This window comes from Microcaecilia unicolor, chromosome 1 (genome assembly GCF_901765095.1).
Source record: "Microcaecilia unicolor chromosome 1, aMicUni1.1, whole genome shotgun sequence".
Classification (NCBI taxonomy): Eukaryota; Metazoa; Chordata; class Amphibia; order Gymnophiona; family Siphonopidae; genus Microcaecilia; species Microcaecilia unicolor.
Window position 1 is genome coordinate 578,568,995 of NC_044031.1, and position 24,953 is coordinate 578,593,947.

General features: G+C 42.3%; 1 protein-coding gene across 1 annotated transcript in view; it reads left to right on the plus strand.

Moving 5' to 3' along the window:
* The first annotated feature begins 2,926 nt into the window (after positions 1–2,926).
* The window catches only part of LOC115480152 (zinc fingers and homeoboxes protein 2-like), a 71,937-nt gene continuing 49,910 nt past the window's right edge, over positions 2,927–24,953 (plus strand). The window contains exon 1 of the mRNA XM_030218638.1: positions 2,927–3,313. The gene's annotated coding sequence lies outside the window, so the exon portion shown is untranslated. The remainder of the gene's footprint in view (positions 3,314–24,953) is intronic.

The window sequence follows — 24,953 nt, forward strand, 5'->3', positions numbered from 1 at the left end:
TCTATTCCAGAACGATTAAAAAAAAATAATATAATTCTTTCCTCTTTCTCTTGCTTACATGAACTTGATAATTATATGGAATTTTCAAGCTCTTGTTCCCTTCATTCCACCTTATGGGGCAATCCTTTAATCAAAATTAATAAGCATCCTATATTTTGGGAAATTTGGGCAAAAAAAGGGGATAAGGACAATTGCTCATGTATATTCTGGTAGTTCAGTGGTTCCCTTTGAGGATCTCTGTTCTGTCTTTTCTTTACCAGTCAACCAATACTTTAAGTGGCTCCAGATTAAGCATTGGTTAACCCAGAACAGAGATCTCTCTAACCTAAATGTAAAATCCCCTCCTATACATGATTTCCTCTCTAAAATTTGTTACAAAGGCCATGTTGTATCACAATTTTACAAATTTTTTTATACAAAAATGTTTAAGCAGCAAACTAAGCCTATGTTCAGTTTGGGAAAACGATCTTCAAATTCAGATATCACCCAATCAGTGGTCTTATCTCTGGTCTAAAGTGAGCAGGCCTATAGCTTCGGCCAGCTACGTACAGTCATCATATTTCTTTCATCATAGGGCGATTTGGACTCCTCATAAATTGGCGGTAGCTGGTCTTTTGAACAACAACAAATGTTGGTCCTGTAGCTTGCACATTGGTACTTTGCTTCATATGATTTTTGATTGTAGAATACTTTATGAATTTTGGTGTCAGGTGTGGTCTTTTATTTCAAATATTCCTCCTGTACAGGGTCCAATTACTCCTTCAATTATTATGTTAGGTTCTGTGCTATTCCAAGATCAATTGGATGTTTCCCAACAAAAATTACTGAACATTTTAGTGGTTGCTGCACTAAAACTGGTTCTTATGCATTAGAAAGATAATTCTAATCTCAATCCTACTTTTTGGTGGCATTCAGTTTTACAGATTCACAAATTTGAAACCTCAGTTGCAGACAAAATGGGTGAGATGTTTTACTGCTAAAACTTGGTCTCGTGGATAATTATCTGAAATTTTATAATGTTAGGTAATTGGATTTTTTTTTTTTTTTGCTCTCTCTCTTTTGTTTGAATTCTATGTTACAGTTGATGTTATTACTTGATATTATTGATTGATAAATTGTTTGTCTTTCTAAAACCAATACAATTATTGGACTTAAAAAGAAAGGAGAAACAGGGGTGACATGATACAGACATTCAAATATTTGAAAGGTATTAATCCGCAAACCTACCTTTTCCGGAGGGGAAGGCGGTAGAACTAGAGGATATGAACTGAGATTGACGGGAAGGGGCAGACTCAGGAGTAATGTCAGGATACATGGAATGCCCTCCTGCGGGAGGTGATGGAGATGAAAATGGTAATGGAATTCAAACATGCGTGGGACAAACACAAAGGAATCCTGTTTAGAAGGAATGGATCACAAAATCTTAGTGGAGATTGGGTGGAAGCCGGTAATGGGGAAGCAAAATCGGTGCTGGGCAGACTTCTACGGTCTACGCCCTGATCGTGACTGATTAGATATGGATGGGCTTGAATGTAAATTTTAAGGAGCTTCGACTTTAGCTTCTGAACATTTAGTACAAGAACACTGCTGGGAAGAGTTCTACTGTGTGTGCCCTGAGAACGCAAGGACAAATCAAACTCGGGTATACATATAAAGTGTCGTATACCACGTAAAATTAGTTTATCTTGTTGGGCAGACTGGATGGACCGTACAGGTCTTAATCTGCTGTCATTTACTATATAACCTAAAAACTGAATGAGCTTCAGTTGGCAGCCAATGCAACTTACAGATCAGTGGTATTGCACTTTCAAATTTGAAGGACTCAAAAATCAAACACACCGCAGTATTCTGCAAGGTCTGCAGTCTTCAACAAATTGAGGCACTGCACCCCACATAATGCAAAGTACCACATACTGTTCGGTGTTATCTGTTGCCTTAACACCATTTAAACTGGTGGCATTAACAGAAAGGCACTTGTCTGCAGGGCACTTAAAGCACAAAAAATATGCTTAGCATGCATTAACTGCAGAAGTATATGCTAGGAAAGCCCCTCCCCCCAACAGTTAACACAGAGGCTTTGTAATTACCACAAAGTAACTGCAAAACTTTACTGCAATTTAGAAGAGAATCTCCTTAATGTATTACTTTGCAGAAAATATTAAATTACATCAAAATAGCAATTAAGAATTAGCAACCAGTGTGTTTTCCACTTCTAGTTCCTCAGTCATGTACCTAATCTAATAAAGTGCAGGACAGGAACCAGTCCTACTGCATACACCTAGGATTTCTCAGAGATCGTTTTGCATTCTGTAGATTAGACTACCACCAATCCATTCTCAGTATTCTACTGCTTTACCAGTTTCTTTTGCTATCTACAACCTATTTACATATATTTTATTTTTCTTTTACCAGATTTTTATGTGAACAATATCAGAGCAGTCCAGATAAGCAACTTAAACATCTCCCCCTTATCCAACCCACTTTTGCCACCTCACCTCATCCAAAAAGGTCAATGAGGTTTGGCTAACCAGAAGTTCCTTTTGTGAATCCTTGTCTGGTACCAGCTGCTGTATTAAATTAATTATACTTGTAAAATCAGTAAGTTAAGAGCAATAAAAATTGAGCCTGCCATCATCGACTCACAAAAAACCATGGTAGGTACTTCAGACACCTCTCTCCCCCCCTTTCTACAGTAATGTTTGCAGTGGCTAAGAGGAGGCATATACAAGGTCATATGTCACACAAAGAACTTACAGTCGAACCTAAACAAAACATAGAAGCACCCAGGAAGAGGGAGCAACCCAGAAAACTAACGATTAGTCACATGACTCTCTAATGTTGTAGACGGTAAACTACGTCATAAAGTTAGCCCCTGGAGAACATGTAAGTTGAAGAGCACGTGACCCACGCAGCTCCTTGACGCCGCCATCTTAGCTGGGGGAAATACTTGCCAGTTGCCACCACAGAATGTTTTAGAGGAAGACGACAGAAAAGGTTTGACTCTGCGAAAGAGAAAAAGCCACTAAAGAAGACATGGGCTTTCCCCCGCCTCGTAGACACAATAACCGCCAGTACGCGTATCCGCCATCTTGGCTGGGATAGCCTCTACTGACAAAGAGGCGTGGGGCGCGTCCCGACGCAATTTATGGACCAGGAGCGCCCCCTTCGCCGCTTATAAAGACTGCGCGCCGCGTCGCGCGCGCGTAAAGGCGACGTGAGAGGCGACTGAGGACGGGGTCCGGTGGGGTAGGCGGAGCGCCCAACTCGGACAACCACCCTGGTTCAGGCTGCATAGTAGAGACAGAAAGAGCAGGTGAGATGGATCCATGATACTCCTGTAGTGTGCGCTACAGCCCCAAAGACCCCTTCACTGGGCTGTGTTGTCCGCGCTGGCTAATTAGTTGCAGGGTGTGGGGGAGTAGTATGTAGTCCTTTGGCTCTTCTTGCTGGGGGTCTGAGGAAACTAATTAAGCGCGTTGGCCTCACAGTTCCCCTCCCCCCAGGGGGAGGGGGCTGCAGTGTGCGGAACCGAGCCTGAGACCCCCCCCCCCCCTAATGCTATGGGTGTTACGAGTGGTAGAGTCTGTTGATTTTTTTCTCAAGTGGAGATCCCGCAGTATCGGTCGTTTACCTTTTGCCGAGTAGGGGTGAGCAGAGGCTTGGGCCTGTATGTCGGGTTTCCCCCTTAGTCAGATGGGTATCATGGGTGGGATGTGGACCCGGGTGGGTTGATTTTTTTTCTCTCCTACCCAACTCGCCTTTCGTTTCGTAGCGTATCCTTGCTGTTTTTTTTTTTTTCCATGGCCTAGTTTCGAGCTTGGTATTTTGCTTCTAAAAAAAAAAACCGCAGCTGGTGCCGGAGGTGAATGTAGCTGCTGTCCGTGGAGCTTGTTCTCTAGTTTGGTTTTGATAACTTTTTGAGGCTTTTTTTTCCTTGCTTATATGTATGGGATTAAATAAATCTGTTGAATAGCCCAGGCTGGAGGAGGAACAGAACTCCTCCGTGATTGTTTCCCATCTCTCCCCATCCCCCATCTCTTTGAGCTTCACAAAGCGCTTGCCGTAACTTTGCCGGTGACTTGGCTGATAGTGGCACGCTATACACTTTTCCTCTTTAAAAGAGGTTGTACCTTAGTGGCATGTTCCGACTATGATGACTGGGGAAAAAAACCCTAATTTTAAAGCGTGTAGATTTTCGTGAGCAACATTTTAAAACAGTATTCAAAGAGGTACTCCAGTTTGTTACAAACGATACTTTAAGAAAGCCAATGGTAACTAGACCACTTTCTAAGTATTTTGAAATTAAATATGCTTGTAAATTGGCAAATGATCTGTTTAAAATCGTATCTTTAGTTTTAATCTAGATAATGCTAAAGTGGTGTGAAGGTCAAAGACAGCTGTTTATCATGTATGAGATACTTGTGTAATGTTATGTATCCAGAAATGAACCCAAGATGTGCAGAAATGCATTTTTTAATGCATTTGAATATGCCTAGGGTTAGAATGTAGCCTAAGGCAGACAGGAAACAAACATAAATGAGTAAATGTGAGGTTTGTGTAAAGATAAGTGAATATTGTCTAACACTGGTTTTTTCTAAACTTTTTGAGTTCAAGGAAGGTATTCATTAACAAGAGTATTTGGTCCACAGCCTCTGTAAAACAGGTAATGCAAACATGGAAGAAGGCGTACATAATGCACAAACAAAATTACATATGCGCTAAAACCCCCACTGTCTCTTTTAGATTTAAAAATGAGAGTTGGGACAGAGGGACTGAACTCGGGGGATCTTTTGCAAAGGCACAGTAGCATTTTTAGTGCACGCTAATGATTAGTGCACACAAAACATTAAACGTCTATAGAAATATATGGTTCGCTAGCGTGCCTTAGTAAAAGGACCCCACAGTGAAGCACAGAGACTTTAAAATTAGTTGAGTATGCCGATCTTATGGCAGGAAGCTCTGGCAACTTTCCCACGATGCCAGCTTTAAATTGACGTGGTTATATATGTACACGTGTGTGTATATATATATACATTTACTTGAATTTAGCTTGCACCTAAGTAGTAGCTCAAGGCAACTTGTAGTCATGTACTGTTGGTTTTTTCCTGTCTCAAGAGGGTTTTCTTGCTCATTTTTGGGCCGATGATCAGAAGCTAACGCAGGCACTAGAGGCTGTTAACGCCATACGTGCTCCTGTGTTTGCAACCACCCTATGATCAGAGCCCTGAGCGTGTAAAACAACGTGCTCGTGGGCTCTGAACGCAACATGCAAATGCATGCAAAACAGGGCTCTTAGTGCAAGTAGCATGCAAATGCAAGCTAAATGTATTCCTCCCCAATGATCAGCGAGCAGCGCACCAAACATTGACATGCTATCCACGGCAAACCCTACACCAGCTGGGAGATGGTGTTAGGGTTTGCAGTCCATTGGGGAGGAATGGTGAGCCCTGTCCAATGCAGCAACCTACCCCCCCCCCCCCCCCCAGGAGCAGGAAGTCGAACCTGCCCCGTGTCACAGGAGCTGGAGGTCCGGCAGACCTCCAGCCCCCATGTTGCTTCACTTGGGGCAGGGGTACTAGAGGCCTGGTGGTCCCATGGACCTCTAGCCCCCTGTGTTTGACAGGCTGGGCTTTTGACAGCCCAGACCTGTCAAACAAGTGCGGGAGGATTCGGGCAGGCACAATTCTCCCACACTTTACCCTATGATCAGAAATAATAATTTGCAAGCTAGTTATCTCTGAATTTACCCATGCATCTCTGGGGCCATGTTTTGAGCTTCGTGCTAAAGCTTGGTGCAGGGTTTCCTAACACATGCATAAAAGAAAAATTGCTTCCTAATTTGCTAAGCAAACAAATGGGTGATGCATGGGAGAGCACACTTGACATGCACACACTAGCAGACGCTATATTTTGGTGCACAAGAAAATTTTGACACCTGGAGTTTCATGCACATACATCCCGTTCAAGTTCTGGTATGTATGTATAAGCAAGTCAAAGTGCTGATACATAATGTCACAAGTCCACTGTTTCTTTGTCCCAATGCACTTCTGCCTCAGATCATAAGAACATAAGCCCAGCATCCTGTTTCCAGCAGTGGCCAATCCAGGTTACAAGTACCTGGCAAGATCCCAAAACAGTGCAATAACATTTTATGCTGCTTATCCTAGAAATAAGTCCTGAATTTTTGCAAAGTCCATCTTAATGGTTTATGGACTTTTCTTTTAGGAAGTTATCCAAACCTTTTTTAAACCCCGCTAAGCTAACTGCTTTTACCCCATTCTCTGGCAATGAATTCCAGAGTTTAATTACACGTTGAGTGAAGGAATATTTTCTCCAATTTGATTTAAATTTACTACTTTGTAGCGCTTCATTGTTCCCTATTTCTAGTATTTTTGGAAAGAGTAAACAAGCGATTCATGTCTACCCTTTCCACTTCACTCATTATTTTATATACCTCCCTCGGCCGTTTCTTCTCCAAGCTGAAAAGCCCTAGCTTCTTTAGCCTTTCCTCATAGGGAAGTCGTCCCATCCCCTTTATCATTTTCATCGCCCTTCTCTTTACCTTTTCTAATTCCACTATATCTCTTTTGAGGTGCATTCTATTAGCTTTCTTAGCCGCCGCCACCACACACTGAGCAGAGGGTTTCAATGTATTGTCAATGACACCTAGATCCCCTTCCTGGTCAGTGACTCCTTATGTGGAATCTTTCATCATGTAGCTATTGTTCAGATTCCTCTTTCTCACATGTTTAAAGGACGCCAGAAAAGGTTGGAGTCCTGTATCCATGTGGTAGAGAAGAAACTAGCACTGACCACAGAAAAAGACGCTAACTTCTTTTTGAAGACTTGAGTTAAAACTCCCAGCATTGGTGAACCCTATGCTCAGCCTTATAGTCTTCTATGCACTACTCGTCATCTCTGCTGAATATCAAATGTGCTGTGCGCTGTATGCCTACCTAAGGGTTTGTTCACAGCGCGCGTGCAAAATCCTTTTTTGCATTGTGCGTTAAAGCACCTGTGATCAAAGCTTAGCATACTTTATTGCATTAACCTCTATGTGGAAGAATGAAGTACAAATTGCATTTATGTTTTATGCACAGCTGTAGAATGTTTTTCAATAACACTTCATTGAGCTTCAATCACATTTTGCTATATTGTGTTTGGAAGAACCTCATCTTAGGATCTTTCCTCTACTTTATTCATAGCTCTCTGCTGTCTTAACACATCACCCACTTACAGTAGCTCTCTACCCTGCATATGCTCCAGATCCCTTCATTCCCTATGGATAAATGATCCTTCCCTTGGCTTCTCTTCCCTTATATGGCACACTTTAAAAAAAAAAAAATCCTGTTCCCTCAGTTCCTTGCCATGAACAGATCTCCCCATTCCTGATTGCCAAATGCCTCTGCAAGAGAAAAACTGTTGACATCTATGCAGCATAGATGTGTTGGTAATCTTGGCTGCCAGAGTTCTGCAGTTGCTGCTCGTAAGTCAGTCACATACTGTATAATGCTTAGTGCGCCTCTCCTGTATCACTCAGCTTCGGGATAAGATAGGCTGGAAGGGGCATAGAAGGTGGGGAAGGATTTGGCTATACATGCTGTGTGCTGCCCATAATTTCATGCAGTTGTCAGGAACTCATGATGCATTTAGTAAGAAATACATGTATGCCTATACCTGTTCTCTGCACCCTCATTTTTAAGACTATTGATGGTGTTTTTTGTAAGATGCTGAGATCAGGGACTGGACCTTGGCAGATATACTTGATAAGATCTGGTAGTTCACTGGTTGGGGGGAAAAAAAACTTGGCTAAAGTTATTCCTGAATAAAAATAAGAATCTTCAAAATTTGGAGCCTTTGTGATGCTTTCAATATGAGTCCTTTGTTTTCAATTTCCAATTTATTGGTTGGGAGGTAAGATTTACCAAGTGGCGCATGTTCATGTTATTGACATTAATTTTGAGTTTAATTTATTGTGCTGTTTTTACTTTTTTGTCTTGCAGTCTTTTATTGTAATTTTTTTTATTTTTTTGATAAATACTGTACTTGAAACTTGGGTTTACCAGTGGAAAGATGAAATAGGAATTCATATGATTGGAAAGGAATTTAACAAAGAAACTGATGGTTTCACTTGAACCTCTACCTGTTTCATTTACTGTTTTTGTATGTAACTATTCTCTTTTATTTGACAAGGTAAAAGGTAAGGTCTCGGCCACTGAAGGCCAGGCTTCTTAATTTTGCTGAGATTGAGAACCTGTACAAATATGGGGTATAATAATGCCTTGGCATCTTTAGTCTTTTGGTGACTCAAGACCCCTGACTAAAGCCACCTGTTATAAATAAAACTTAAAATATTTTATTAAATGTTTTTTTGTATTTGGCAAATTTAATACTTCACACCTTAGTTATCTCTGGAATTGTTTCTGGCATCTATACTGTGTGTTGTTGGGAAATATCTGGGATAAGCAGCATAAAAGCTGTTTTACTCTTTTGGGATCTTGCCCAGGTACTTGTAACCTGAATTGGCCATTTTTGGAAACAGAATACTGGTCTAGATGGACCTTCAGTCTATCCCAGCATGGCAATGCTTATGTTCTTAAATACCTGACAGTTTATAATTTGCTTTGGAGTGCCGTGAAATAAAAACTGATGCTCAAATAACTCATTTCAAAGCTGCTATACAAAATGATTGGCATGTTTATTTACATTTTAAACTTAGGGGAAGGCACTTGTTTACCGGTGTTCTAAAGATGCTGTAAACTTCATTGTTTAGGCAGGTCAATAATCCAAAACCTTTTATTATGCGAAAACAAAGGTAAGGCAAATGACATACAACTGAGGCACAAAACATTATAGAGTTTAGCCATTGGATATCCTTTGAGGAAATCCTAACCGTAACTTTTTCTGTGGACCTACTAATGGTAGAGCAAAATTAAGATTGTAAATTCCCATACACTTTTTAAGGACCTAAACTTAGCCACAATGGTGGTAATTTGTAAAGTATATTTTAAATGTGGAAAATGTACACACACATATAACCATACAGGTGTTTTTTTTTAATAGACAAGAATGTATGCTGACAAATTACATGGTCTGTGAATAGGTGTTCTTGGCATAATATGTGTGGAGCAATCCATGTTCTTGATAACATTTTACATACCTATATAGAGTACATGCACATAGTTGCAGTTGCCTCAGAGCAGATACAACTTTGAGAGCATTTGTCTAGTATAGGGGATAGTTCTGAGAGTGGGTTTTTTATAAACAAATCTACATGTTTTGTTGCTTTTATAAATACTGTAATCCACAATCCATCCCCCCCCCCCCCAAATAAATTTGCAGAAAAGCCAATAAAACAAAAAATCACACACCCTCAGCTCCAACAATCCACTAAATAATGCAGTAGATTGCCATATAAAAAAACAAAACAGATGGGAGTAGGAGCCAATTTTCAGTTGACTAAAACAGCTCCTTAAACACCCAGCCTCCTCATCAATCCCAATAATTTCCAAACAGTTGAGTCCACAAAAAAAAGTTTCACACCCAAATAAATCCCAATCACCTTTGCCTTTCTGTGTGCTCAGTATTAAAAAAAAAAAAAATCACTTATCTGGCATAAAGCAAACCGAAGGCCCAATACATTCCACAGTAATTGTTGTGCAGAAAAGGAACTTTCCAAAATCAGTTCCTCAAGGGAATCCAACACAACACTGTGTTTCAAGCTGCCGTTCTTCAGGGATTCAACTTCAGATGCTTTAAAAATTGAAAGGATGTATTCAAAATGCTGCTGCACACAAATGCATCACCCTATGAAGCAAACATTTTATCAGCGTATTCTTCAATATGTGATCAAACACATATGCCGCCAATGAAATCAGGCATCCAATCAAATTCTTCATTAAGACTCATGGGAGAAACAGCAAAGTGAAAATCCAAAAAATGTTCACAAGCATTGTAAACCCCAACTGATCTTTGTAGGGAATTTGCTCAGAGATATGCTATTTGATATCTTGCACTTGATGGTCCTTTTGCATCTGATGGGCCTCCAAAGAAGTGATAGGAGCAGTTGTCAAAAGTCTACTTTTATGATCATTCAACTGTAACTGAATCTTTTTTTTGGTACATTCCACATAGAGAGGTCCACGTGGACAAACAATAGTATGGATCATATAAGTCGAATCAGTCAATATTGAAATGAGCATTGAAGGACAGTTGAGTGTTGAATTGTATAATCATACCAAAAATATTTACTACAGGATGAATGGGAAAAAGTTGATCCAACCTCACCAGGTTGAGTCTGTAATGAGTCCCAAATATTGTTCCCTCTGTGATAAGCTATGAGTGAAGACTCCTGAAACAATTGAAGAGGGCACAAAATATCACAAAATTTGCAAATTCTTTGTCAGTATTCTCATGTGATCTATAATTCAATATTGAACGCCAAAAAAACTACCCCCAAACTGACTGACCACCCTTTAAACCAGTGGTTCTCAACCCATTCCACAGGACACATCCAGTCAGTCAGGTTTTCATAATATCCACTATATGCATGAGAGATCTTTGCATACGCTGCCTCCTTGGTATGCAAATCTCTCTGCATAATCATTGAGGATATCCTTGAAAGCCTGGCCGGCTGGGTGTTCCCTGCAGACTGGGTTGAGAAGCACTACTATAAACTGCCAACTCTAAAAATAAATAAATAAACTGCCCTTCCCCAAAATCTACTCCTCCTACTGCTCCAACACCCATAAAACTGCTTCACCCCCAACCACTACCCCCTTGGAACTGCCCCACACAACTAGAATTGTCCCTGTAAACTTCCCTTGCCTCCTAAAAGATATTCATGCTCACCACTCTGTAAACTGTCCCACCACCAAAAACTACCCCTGGCAACTGCCCACTCTCTGTATAGCTTCCTCCTGCAACTTTCTAGCCATCCTGCAAACTGGTCCTACACCCCAAAACAACCCCCTACAAGATTCCCAGCATGATAATAAGTTCACTCAGACAGTCCTCCAGAATCTATTTAGGTTTAGAATCCAATTCCATCCTCCTTAGGCCCATTACTTTTTGTTTCAAACTGTGTTCCAAAACAAATTCAAAAATGTTTAATAAGGCTTGTTGCCACCAAAACTACTGTTGCAGCGCCAGTTTTTTCTAGTGTCCGCTCCTTTTCCTCTTGTAGGAAGACTAGCTAAGGAATCCAATGTATGAGGATTTCACTGTTCTGCTTGTCCTCAGAGAAAATATTTACCTAAAGCAGGCGTTCTCTAAAGACACAGACATAAATCCTCACAACCCTCCCACCTCCCCAAAGAGTTGTAATCTACTGAGCTTATAATGGATTGAGATGGTCCCACACAACGATGGTAAACTAAAACATTCTCAAATTTTATGTTCCAGTTCTAGGGTTAAGTTCCCACATAGAGTTCTGTTGGATGATGTTACCAATATGTGAAAATTTGTGTCTTCCTGTCCTCGGACATCACTTGCTACAGGAACAGTTTTACATGAAACTGAATGGTTTCGTGAAGGGACAGAACGGAGGTGAGGGGATGATGGGATCAGGGAGGCAGTTGAGTTAGTGCTGTGTGCATGTTTATTACATTTGAAGTAAATAAGGGTGGTCAGCTTTTTTTTGTTTGTTTTTAAATACTGACCACGTCAGACTTTCTATACCCTGATTTCAGTGCAGGGCTGTACCCTGATACTGTTACTGAATATCCAGCTATAATGTGGCTGCCTTCACTTATCTATGTACTGGTGATACTCAAGATAGGTACCCAGAATAAAGTTAGGATAGCAAAAAGTTGTCCTAGCTATCCAGATAGCTACCAGTTAGTGGACTGAATATTGCTGGTTACTTCCGGCCCCACCCAGATTCCCCAATATTGTTGAGGTGGTCTGACTGGAAAATCAGCTGCACTATCTGGGTAAGTGCTGCTGAATATCTGACTGTGACCCATTGAACAGGATTTTACTGGGAAGGAGCTGTACTGTCTGCATAAGTCCTGCTGAATATTGGACCTGAAGTAATTTTGTGTTGAGTACTTGATACTATATTTTCCCACCTTAGAGGTAAGATTAAACTGCTTTTCTTTACAAGTGGTCGTGGGTGAGCAGATGGAGGCAGGGATATCACCAGTGTAAGGTGTGGTGTAACCTTAGAATTTCCAAAGCAAACAAACATAGTGGAGGTGACACGCAGGATGATGCATTGGATGCAGAGTTCACATCAGAAGCTTTATTCAAAGTATAATGGACTTGACACAAATCATGTTTTGGCCACAAAGCCCTGCTTCAGGAGTCCCTAAACAATACAGAAAACATATATATAAAAAAAACTCATAAAAACAGTCAAATATGTATATAAAAATTATATAATCAAATAAGTGAATAATAACACAGTTATCAGGGGTCATATACAGTGGGGGAAATAAGTATTTGATCCCTTGCTGATTTTGTAAGTGTGCCCACTGACAAAGACATGAGCAGCCCATAATTGAAGGGTAGGTTATTGGTAACAGTGAGAGATAGCACATCACAAATTAAATCCGGAAAATCACATTGTGGAAAGTATATGAATTTATTTGCATTCTGCAGAGGGAAATAAGTATTTAATCCCTCTGGCAAACAAGACCTAATACTTGGTGGCAAAACCCTTGTTGGCAAGCACAGCGGTCAGACGTCTTCTGTAGTTGATGATGAGGTTTGCACACATGTCAGGAGGAATTTTGGTCCACTCCTCTTTGCAGATCATCTCTAAATCATTAAGAGTTCTGGGCTGTCGCTTGGCAACTCGCAGCTTCAGCTCCCTCCATAAGTTTTCAATGGGATTAAGGTCTGGTGACTGGCTAGGCCACTCCATGACCCTAATGTGCTTCTTCCTGAGCCACTCCTTTGTTGCCTTGGCTGTATGTTTTGGGTCATTGTCGTGCTGGAAGACCCAGCCACGACCCATTTTTAAGGCCCTGGCGGAGGGAAGGAGGTTGTCACTCAGAATTGTACGGTACATGGCCCCATCCATTCTCCCATTGATGCGGTGAAGTAGTCCTGTGCCCTTAGCAGAGAAACACCCCCAAAACATAACATTTCCACCTCCATGCTTGACAGTGGGGACGGTGTTCTTTGGGTCATAGGCAGCATTTCTCTTCCTCCAAACACGGCGAGTTGAGTTCATGCCAAAGAGCTCAATTTTTGTCTCATCTGACCACAGCACCTTCTCCCAATCACTCTCGGCATCATCCAGGTGTTCACTGGCAAACTTCAGACGGGCCGTCACATGTGCCTTCCGGAGCAGGGGGACCTTGCGGGCACTGCAGGATTGCAATCCGTTATGTCGTAATGTGTTACCAATGGTTTTCGTGGTGACAGTGGTCCCAGCTGCCTTGAGATCATTGACAAGTTCCCCCCTTGTAGTTGTAGGCTGATTTCTAACCTTCCTCATGATCAAGGATACCCCACGAGGTGAGATTTTGCGTGGAGCCCCAGATCTTTGTCGATTGACAGTCATTTTGTACTTCTTCCATTTTCTTACTATGGCACCAACAGTTGTCTCCTTCTCGCCCAGCGTCTTACTGATGGTTTTGTAGCCCATTCCAGCCTTGTGCAGGTGTATGATCTTGTCCCTGACATCCTTAGACAGCTCCTTGCTCTTGGCCATTTTGTAGAGGTTAGAGTCTGACTGATTCACTGAGTCTGTGGACAGGTGTCTTTCATACAGGTGACCATTGCCGACAGCTGTCTGTCATGCAGGTAACGAGTTGATTTGGAGCATCTACCTGGTCTGTAGGGGCCAGATCTCTTACTGGTTGGTGGGGGATCAAATACTTATTTCCCTCTGCAGAATGCAAATAAATTCATATACTTTCCACAATGTGATTTTCCGGATTTAATTTGTGATGTGCTATCTCTCACTGTTACCAATAACCTACCCTTCAATTATGGGCTGCTCATGTCTTTGTCAGTGGGCACACTTACAAAATCAGCAAGGGATCAAATACTTATTTCCCCCACTGTATGTGTATAGAACAAATAGATACATCCGTGGTGCATGACAAATATGTGCCTATAAAAGGCTAACCACATAAGACATAGAAATAAATATAAAGTTAAAATATAGATTAAATATAAAAATCATGACAACATAAGAGGTGTCTAACAGTAAACGCAATCTGTTATGGACACATAAAACCTAAATAAAAATAAAAAGTTGTAGTAAAAAGAACTTGGATGTATGGAAATAAATACATATATCATCCAGTGTGTACAAATCAAGCAGTATGGCCAAACAGTTCAAGGTAGAAATTACATATAGCTGTACCAACTTGGTAGGTGAACATAAGAAAGATGGTTAGACCTTAGTTTTGCTATACTGGCCTTGTTGGAATGGTTAGAAATGAGGTCAACGTAATGTCTAAGTGTTTCAACAGAAGGACCGCATACCCATGAGACGTAACAAAGTATTCTAGAAGACAGGAAAAAAAACTGTAAAAAAAAAAAAAAAAAAACCTCAGTACCTGTGAAGTGTAAATATATGGCTGCTCAGCACTCTATAGGTATAGAAGCCAGAGTTAACCTAAGAAATAAAGAGAACAATGAAATGCTGGGAACTACAACAATGTACACTCAGAGACAAAATGAAGGTATAAAAAGAAACATACTTGAGAAAGGGGGAACACCCATGTAAAAAACATCTTTAAAAACTCAAACGGGAGAAAAGAAGTATCATGCTAGACTGGCAGTGAGGAGACAAACTGCAGATGATACGGCAAAGAAAATAATGCTAACAGGAGCAGCAGTGTTGAGATGAAAAAAAAAAAACAGTGCTGATGGGTGGCACATTGCAAAAGAAAAAGGTCGGTAGGCAATACTGCTGGGATGGTACCGGTAGCAGCTTAGTGAAAACAAAAATCAGGGTGAAGGGCAAGGAAAAGTGCAAGAAAAGGTAAACACGGAAACAAAAAAGTTGCTATTTGGAAGAGAATGATATATTTGATTTTGTATTAGTAGATTTCAGCAAGGTTTCTGGTACTCAATCTGTGATGGTTGCTGTTTTGGATGAGATCTGTTGAAGAGCTACAGTAATGTGAAAACTCCCCCCCCTTCCCCGATTTACCCTATTACTACATATATGTTTTTGGCTCAGAGCTTAATCCAGATGGCTAAGCATGTCCTGCAAATGGAAGCTGGCTCCTCAGTCGGTGGAGCCCCTGGGGGCCAGAGGGTTCCTGGCTGGAGTCCTGTTCTGGGCACTAAATACAGAGGGGACTGGTGGCTTTCTGAAGCTCACGGTCACTCTGGGTGGTACCTGGATGCAAGCCAATCCACGTTTTACAGAAATCCAAAAGACTACATGAAAGAGTACACAATTAAAAAGAGGAAAATAAACATAAGAAAACCACCACCATAACAGTCAAATCAGTCCAAAGTAGGAGGAGATCAATATACCATTCTTAGCAACTTTGTGGTGATGTCACTGGCAGAATTCAGTTTCTCTACCTCCACCTTCTGGTAGGAAGGGAAAACACCCATTTGTGCAGAGCAGTGGAGTTGACTAAAGAAAATTATCAGGTTAGACGTAATTTCTCCTTAGTATTTGTCTACCCCCACCACCCCCATCCCTTTAGCTCCCCTATGGGATAACCACCACTCAACACTCTTCTGCAAGATTTTAGTGGAGTGAGTCCACAGATGGGCCCTAGAACGCTTGTATACCTTTGCTCCTGAAGATTTGGAAAGATACTTGGACATTGCCTGAAGTGCCCACTGAGTGTACTGGAGATGAAACAGCAGACACCTGTACCTCTAAAGATTTGGTGCATACAAGAGATGAAAGCTACTGCATTTTTAAAAAAAAGTTTTATTTAAAGAAATTTTCTACAAGGAAAATTCTTGAACAGAAAAGAAAAATGTCACAAATCAATAAAGGAAAAACAATTATAATCATATATAAATTCTTATAAGTGACAATTGTATCTCAAGTCCACATAGTAGAAGGAGGCAAGGCACAATTCAAAGAACCATACAAAAGAAATAGTGGAAGAGCAACCCAAGCATTACAAAAATTACGGAGTAGATATTACAGGAGCTGATAACAGGGGGGATGAGACAAGGGTCTGTTTAGAGTCCAGAAAAGACACCAAATGATCAATTTCAAAGAAAACATATTTAATTTAATCACACATTTATATGGAAAATTAAGCCAGAAGGTTCCCCCCAGCGGAAGAACACGTGGACGTAATTTCAAAAAAGATTGGCGCCTTATTTGAGTTTGTCTAGATACATCAGGAAAACTGTAATTTTATGATTCAAAAAAGTTCTTGTCCATGACGAAAAAAAGTCTTCAGAATCCAATCACGATCTGGTTGTAGGACAAATAGTTTCATCTTCTATTGTCTGAGTCAAATTTAACTCATCAAAAGGTACTTCAGGACTCACTGTTAATAATTGACCAGAGGGTTTCTTAACATAAGGTAAAAGATGATACATTTTTGAAACTGGAGGATATACTTGCTCTGGTATTTTCAAAATTTCTGTTAAATATTTCTTAAAGGTAATACAGGAGCAACAGCTGGTAATTTAGAAAAATTTATAAACAGCAAATTCTTCATTCTTTGCTGATTTTCCAAATTTTTTATTTTCCTTTGTAACAGTAAATTCTCTTTAATTAAAGTACCTTGTCCATCCTTAAGTTTATCAATATCAGACTTAGTTGAAAGTTCAAAAGACTTTGATTGTTGTATCTTAGTTTCCAATTCAACAATTATTTCAGGAAATGATTGAGTACATCACCAGTGTAGAAATCTTATTAGAAAAAGTGTTTTACAAACTCACCAAAGCGTCCCAAATTGTCTCTAGGGTGATCAGTTCTGTTTTTTTCAGCGGCAAAGATTTAAGTTGCTGAAGTACCTTTATCTGGGCTCCTCCTCCACCCAAATCATTCACCTCCTTTGTTTCTGCTCCCAAATCCCCAATGGAAGACAGAGCAGCACAGTCCCACACTGCCACCCTCTGCTTTCCATTTCCTTGGGCTGCCCCTGCTCCCGGAGCAAGCAAACCCCTCCATGGGTCTCGCCGATCCAGGACGCCCACACAGCAAGGATGCCGGCATCGTTTCTAGCTAAAAGAGGTGTCGGCTTCAAGCGGGGGGGGGGGGAGCAGTTCACCTGCCGCTCCAGCCCGCATTGAAGACATCTGCCCAGAAACTTGCCTGGAATTGCAAATTGGTCCATCGGTCCCACCAAGGAAATAGCAGGAGCAGCAGGGTAAGCCCTCTGCTTTCCCCTTCTTTAAGGCACGAGGAAACAAAAGGAAGGTAAGAAAAAAACTTCAGTGAAGCTAAGGTGGAATAGAGGAACAACCTGCAACTGCTTCCTACTCAGACGCCATCTTACTTCCGAAAGCTACTGCATTTCAAAGAAAATATAGCAAATCCTCCAATATTTTACTAAACACACAAAAATCTCAGAAGAAATAAACCACAAAGCTTTAATACAACTGGGCTAATAATAAAAGCTGCCTTCTCTCTTGTATATCCTTGGCTACGTCAGGATAAATTCAAACCTTAACATTTACAAAAGCTGTATATTTGGCTCTAAAATACTTTTGAAGGAGCCAGTTTTCTATCTGAGTCCAAAGCACAGGTTATCAATAAAGTGGAAACCCAAGGCTCAGATTCGGATATCTGTAGAAAATCTATTAATTATCCATATCCAAAGGAGATACTTGTCCAGCACTTTCTTTTCACCTGAGGCGAGCTAATACACCTTAACCAGTGGTAGAATGGGCTCTAGTGGAACTTAGATCACAGAATTAACAAAACTTTCATACATTTCCAGTGCAGATATTGTAGGCACACAAACAAAATTCAATAATTTAAGATTCCAGTGCTTATTAGCATTTTCTAGTGTTTCAGTTTTATGTTGTATAAAATTCAAATCCTTCACAAAAAGTTTCCCTAGTTTTTAACAGTATCTTCCGTATTCACCCCTCGCTATTTAAATTCTACCACCTCAGATTGCTAGACAGATTGCTGTTGTACATAGCTGTCCATTTTATCCACTAAAACATCAATTTCATCAATCAGTGTCTTCTCCAAGAGCATAATTGCATCCCAAAGCACTTTCTAAGTTTCTTAGGACTTAATTTGGGGCCAGCAAAGCCACTTTTTGGCCAAGAGACAAAAACATCCATCAGCCTTATTGTGGACACCACAGCTGAAGAACTCACTCTCTGCTACTTAGCCTTAACACTTCCTACCCATTTGGTAAGAAGAAAAGCAAGGTACTGTTCTGTGGCATCTACTTAAAACGCCATCTTAGATCCTCCTTTATAATAAGCAGAATATGCAGTTCTCACATGTGGGTGATGTCATCCACGGAGCCCTGATACAGATGCCCAGTGTGCTACAATTTCTAGAAGCCTTTGGCAGGGCCCAACTGCACATATGAGCATACCTCCTATCCACCCAACTTGTACGGAACCCACAGTTTCACTTTTTCTGTGGAGCAGTGAAGACAATACAGTTTTCCCTCAAATGCACGGTATTTTTTTTTGTCAGAGTTAGTTCTTTGCCTTCTTCCCTCTGAATAGTGCGGGACTTGTTTTCATTTTAGTTTTTTCTTTAATCCTGTATTTTCTTATTGTTTTCGGCTCTTTGTTTTGTGTCCTGTTCTGTGCCTCGTGACCTTTTTAGGCCTGAACTCCCGGCTGGGTCCTTTCATTTTTTTTTTTTTAATAAAGGTATCTTACCATTGAACTGTTTGATTTTTGCCTCAACTAGTTTTCCCAATATGTCACAGAGCTACCAGGTACTTCTTAGCCAGGATCAGGTGACCCTCAGGGGGAGGAATGCTGGCTTCGGCCTAACCCCTGGTAAGCCTTTTCTTGGTTGAGAGGTGCCCAGCTCTCCCATCGGTTGCCTTCTCAGGTGCCGTGGAGGACTTGCAGCTCATCTGCATATCCTCGGAGCCTTCGCCGGAGTGACTCCCAGGTCCGTTCCAATCCACTCGGGGCCTCTGCTCAAGGTGCACAGTGCTCCTACCAGGTGCTGTGGAGGACTTGCAGCGTTCTGCATATCCTCACAGCTGCATCCGGGGTGACTCCCAAATCCACCCCGACCTTCCCAGGGCCTTCGCCACAGTTACCCAGGGCTTTCGCTCCACCTACCCAGAGCTACCAGGTACTTCTTAGCCAGGATCAGGTGACCCTCAGGGGGAGGAATGCTGGCTTCGGCCTAACCCCTGGTAAGCCTTTTCTTGGTTGAGAGGTGCCCAGCTCTCCCATCGGTTGCCTTCTCAGGTGCCGTGGAGGACTTGCAGCTCATCTGCATATCCTCGGAGCCTTCGCCGGAGTGACTCCCAGGTCCGTTCCAATCCACTCGGGGCCTCTGCTTTCCTTATAATAAGTTCTGGGAGAAGAGGATATTCTCTGGTAAGTGAACAAATTTTGCTTGTGCTTTCGGAACTTGAAGATTGGGGTTTAAAGGAGGAACTGTAAGTTAGTGATAGGCTGATATCCTTAATACTTTAGCAAGTTTTAAATTACGGAAAAACTCAAAAAAAAAAAAAAAAATAACAAACAAACACTAAGATGGAGTCAGCAGTCCAGCAGCGAGAGGGGTGCTATCCAGTCTTTTGCATTGAGTGTCACATGTATGATTATCTCCCAATTGGTGAGGTGTCATATGTGTGTGTGCCCGATGCAAAGAGCTCCTAGCTCTCAGAGAACGTGTCCGTTCTCTTGAGGCTAGAGTAGCAGACTTGATGGAGCTGAGGGAGACAGAGAGGTACATAGAGGAGACCTACAGGGATGTTGTAGAGAAGTCCCACCTCCAGTCAGGTAGCCCCTGTGCTACCTTGGAGGAGGGAGGTCTCCTAGAAGGAGAGCATCACCCTGGTGAAGTAGGAAGTACTCCTGTAGCCAGGACCTGCCCACCAGGGGATGTATTATCCTTTCGCACCGAGGATATATCTCCAAATGTTGCCCGGGAGGGAAAGGTTAGGACAGCTGTTGTACTTGGTGATTCAATCATTAGGAATATAGATAGCTGGGTGGCTGGTGGACGTGAGGATCGCCTGGTGACTTGCCTGCCTGGTGCGAAGGTGGCGGACCTCACGCGTCACCTAGATAGGATTTTAGATAGTGCTGGGGAGGAGACGGCTGTCTTGGTACATGTGGGTACTAATGACATAGGAAAATGTGGGAGAGAGGTTCTGGAAGCAAAATTTAGGCTCTTAGGTAGAAAGCTGAAATCCAGATCCTCCAGGGTAGCATTTTCTGAAATGCTACCTGTGCCACGCGCAGGGCCCAAGAGACAGGCAGAGCTCCAGAGTCTCAATGCGTGGATGAGACGATGGTGCAGGGAGGAGGGCTTTAGATTTGTTAGGAACTGGGCAACATTCTGGGGAAGGGGGAGCCTATTCCGAAAGGATGGGCTCCATCTTAACCAGAGTGGGACCAGGCTGCTGGCATCGGCATTTAAGAAGGAGATAGAGCAGCTTTTAAACTAGAAATGGGGGGAAGGCCGACAGTCGCTCAAAAGAGCATGGTTCGGGATAAGGTATCTTTCAAAGATATCACCATAACAGGGAAGATAGAGTATCCTGATAGTGAGGTTGCAAAAGAGATTGTAGTAGATCGGGTATCTTTAAATAACAATAAAAATCAGACAAAAGATTGCCAATTAATACTGTCAAGTACTAAGCATGATGTACTTAGGAACAACAAACATAGTTTGAAATGTCTATACGCGAATGCCAGGAGCCTAAGAAATAAGATGGGGGAGTTAGAATATATTGCACTAAATGAAAAATTAGATATAATAGGCATCTCTGAGACCTGGTGGAAGGAGGATAACCAGTGGGACACTGTCATACCGGGGTACAAATTATATCGTAGTGATAGGGTGAATCGGATTGGTGGAGGGGTAGCATTGTATATTAACGAGAGCCTTGAATCAAATAGATTGAAAATTCTGCAGGAAACAAAACACTCCTTGGAATCACTGTGGATTGAAATTCCATGTGCAAAGGGGAAAAGGATAGTGATAGGAGTGTACTACCGTCCGCCTGGCCAGGACGAACAGACGGATGCGGAAATGTTAAAGGAAATCAGGGACGCAAACAAACTGGGCAACACAATAATAATGGGGGATTTCAATTACCCGCATATAGACTGGGTTAATGTAACATCTGTACACGCAAGGGACATAAGATTTCTTGATGAAATCAAGGACAGCTTCATGGAACAGCTAGTTCAGGAGCCGACAAGAGAAGGAAAAATACTAGACTTAGTCCTTAGTGGTGCTCATGATCTAGTGCAGGGGGTAACGATACGAGGGCCGCTTGATAACAGTGATCATAATATGATCGGTTTTGATATTGGCATTGAAGGAAGTGAAACTAGGAAATCAAGTACGCTAGCGTTTAACTATAGAAAAGGTGATTACGACAAAATGAGAAAAATGGTGAAAAAAAGACTGAAAGGAGCAGCTCGCAGAGTAAAAAACTTGCATCAGGCGTGGATGCTGTTTAAAAACACCATCCTGGAGGTTCAGGACAAATATATTCCACGTATTAGAAAAAAGGGAAAAAAGACTAAACGTCAGCCGGCGTGGCTAAACAGTAAGATAAAGGAAATCATTAGAGCCAAAAAACAATCCTTCAGAAAGTGGAGAAGAGAACCAACTGAAAGTAACAGGATAGATCATAAGGAATGCCAAGCCAAATGCAAAGCGGAGATAAGGAGGGCAAAAAAGGACTTTGAGAAGAAATTAGCGTTGGAAGCAAAAATACATAGTAAAAATTTTTTTAGATACATTAAAAGCAGGAAACCGGCCAAAGAGTCGGTTGGGCCGCTGGACGAAAATGGTGTTAAAGGGGCGATCAAGGAGGACAAAGCCGTAGCGGAGAAATTAAATGAATTCTTTGCTTCGGTCTTCACCGAGGAGGATTTGGGGGGGACACCGGTGCCGGAAAGAATATTTGAAGCGGGGGAGTCAGAGAAACTAAACAAATTCTCTGTAACCTTGGAGGATGTAATGGGTCAGTTCAGCAAGCTGAAGAGTAGTAAATCACCGGGACCTGATGGTATTCATCCCAGAGTATTAATAGAACTAAAAAATGAACTTGCGGAGCTACTGTTAGAAATATGCAATCTGTCCCTAAAATCGAGTGTAATACCGGAAGACTGGAGGGTAGCCAATGTTACTCCGATTTTTAAGAAGGGTTCCAGAGGAGATCCGGGAAATTATAGACCGGTGAGTCTGACGTCGGTGCCGGGCAAGATGGTGGAGGCTATTATTAAGAATAAAATTGCAGAGCATATACAAAAACATGGACTGATGAGACAAAGTCAGCACGGATTTAGTGAAGGGAAGTCTTGCCTCACCAATCTAATGCATTTTTTTGAGGGGGTAAGCAAACATGTGGACAATGGGGAGCCGGTTGATATTGTATATCTGGATTTTCAGAAGGCGTTTGACAAAGTGCCGCACGAAAGACTCCTGAAGAAATTGCAGAGTCATGGAATCGGAGGTAGGGTACTATTATGGATTAAGAACTGGTTGAAAGATAGGAAGCAGAGAGTAGGATTGCGTGGCCAGTATTCTCAGTGGAGGAGGTTAGTTAGTGGGGTCCCGCAGGGGTCTGTGCTGGGTCCGTTGCTTTTTAATGTATTTATAAATGACCTAGAGATGGGAATAACTAGTGAGGTAATTAAATTCGCCGATGACACAAAATTATTCAGGGTCGTCAAGTCGCAGGAGGAATGTGAACGATTACAGGAGGACCTTGCGAGACTGGGAGAATGGGCGTGCAAGTGGCAGATGAAGTTCAATGTTGACAAGTGCAAAGTGATGCATGTGGGTAAGAGGAACCCGAATTATAGCTACGTCTTGCAAGGTTCCACGTTAGGAGTTACGGATCAAGAAAGGGATCTGGGTGTCGTCGTTGATGATACGCTGAAACCTTCTGCTCAGTGTGCTGCTGCGGCTAGGAAAGCGAATAGAATGTTGGGTGTTATTAGGAAGGGTATGGAGTCCAGGTGTGCGGATGTTATAATGCCATTGTATCGCTCCATGGTGCGACCGCACCTGGAGTATTGTGTTCAATACTGGTCTCCGTATCTCAAAAAAGATATAGTAGAATTGGAAAAGGTACAGCGAAGGGCGACGAAAATGATAGTGGGGATGGGACGACTTTCCTATGAAGAGAGGCTGAGAAGGCTAGGGCTTTTCAGCTTGGAGAAGAGACGGCTGAGGGGAGATATGATAGAAGTGTATAAAATAATGAGTGGAATGGATCGGGTGGATGTGAAGCGACTGTTCACGCTATCCAAAAATACTAGGACTAGAGGGCATGAGTTGAAGCTACAGTGTGGTAAATTTAAAACGAATCGGAGAAAATTTTTCTTCACCCAACGTGTAATTAGACTCTGGAATTCGTTGCCGGAGAACGTGGTACGGGCGGTTAGCTTGACGGAGTTTAAAAAGGGGTTAGATAGATTCCTAAAGGACAAGTCCATAGACCGCTATTAAATGGACTTAGAAAAATTCCGCATTTTTAGGTATAACTTGTCTGGAATGTTTTTACGTTTAGGGAGCGTGCCAGGTGCCCTTGACCTGGATTGGCCACTGTCGGTGACAGGATGCTGGGCTAGATGGACCTTTGGTCTTTCCCAGTATGGCACTACTTATGTACTTATGTACTTAAGCCTCCTAGTGGCTTTAAAGAGTGCTTGAGTTGTTGAGGTGCAGTAGGGCCATGTCTATGACAGATCCTCACAACTGGTGCCTGCCATGCCTTGGCCCTGACCATAATTCCTCTCATTGTAAACTTTGTTCTCAAATGCAGAAAAAGATACAAAGAGTCAAGTAGCCCTGTGCAAGAAACATTTTGGCACGTCAAAGTCCAGTCCCATCAGCTTTGGAGGCATCAGTTCCCATGGCTTCAGGAGCTCCACTGGACATCGGGGACGCATCTGCATCAATTAGGTCTCCCCGCCTCGGCGTTGGGAGCACCGGCTCAGAACAAGCATCATCGGACCCAACATTGAAAGCACGTAAGAATTCTATCATCCTCGTTGGTGCTGAAGGATCCCAATGTCATGCACTGAGCGGAGGCAAGGAAGTACAGACATTGGTCCTCGAAGCGTGCCAGTAGCTCCAGGACATTGGAATCTCTGATGCCCAAGAAGCATTGACCCCCTCCGTACAAACAGTGCTGATGCACCAGTCTCCCTAAAGCTAGGACCCAGCTTCTGTTTTGGCTCCCACCATCTTTGCAGGCTGGCCTGTACTGGCCTTTACCGACGCCTGTCCCCAAGGCCTGTTTCTGGGTCATGTTACAAGAGGAGCTGGAACATCCTGGCTCAATGCAATGCCGAGTCATCAAAGGTGTTAATGTTGACAGCGGTTGGTGCCCCATCCCATCTTGGAGACCTACACCCTGCCTGTTGACACTGGTATCAACTGATCCTGTGCTCCTCTCCCGCCCATTGGGGGAGGAAGCAACTCTGGAGAGCTGGAGAGGGACCCGTACTTCAGTGTTCTCATCCAGAGCCTGGCTGTTTGCCTAGAGGCTTGAGGCAGGTATAGACTTGGACTTCTTATCAAGAGTATTTTGCTGAGTCTGATACAAACTGCTCCTGGGGGGTCTGATATTGGACCAGAGGAGCCCTCGGCGGAGTGATCCTTGGCCTACCTTCTGACCTTTCTCTGCCTCAGGAAAGGAGAAAGTCACCCACAGTGGATCTTTTTTTTTTTTTTTGGTCAATTTTTTTGAGGGAGATGGCTGAGGCCATCCCATTTAAGTTAGAAGTTGAGGATGAGCCCAGAGCCGAGATGTTGGACATCCTTGATTATGACTCCCCACCTAAGGTTGTGACAGTACCCATAGACAGCATCCTTAAGACTGCACAGATAAGGAATTGGGAGACCCCTCTCACTGTAC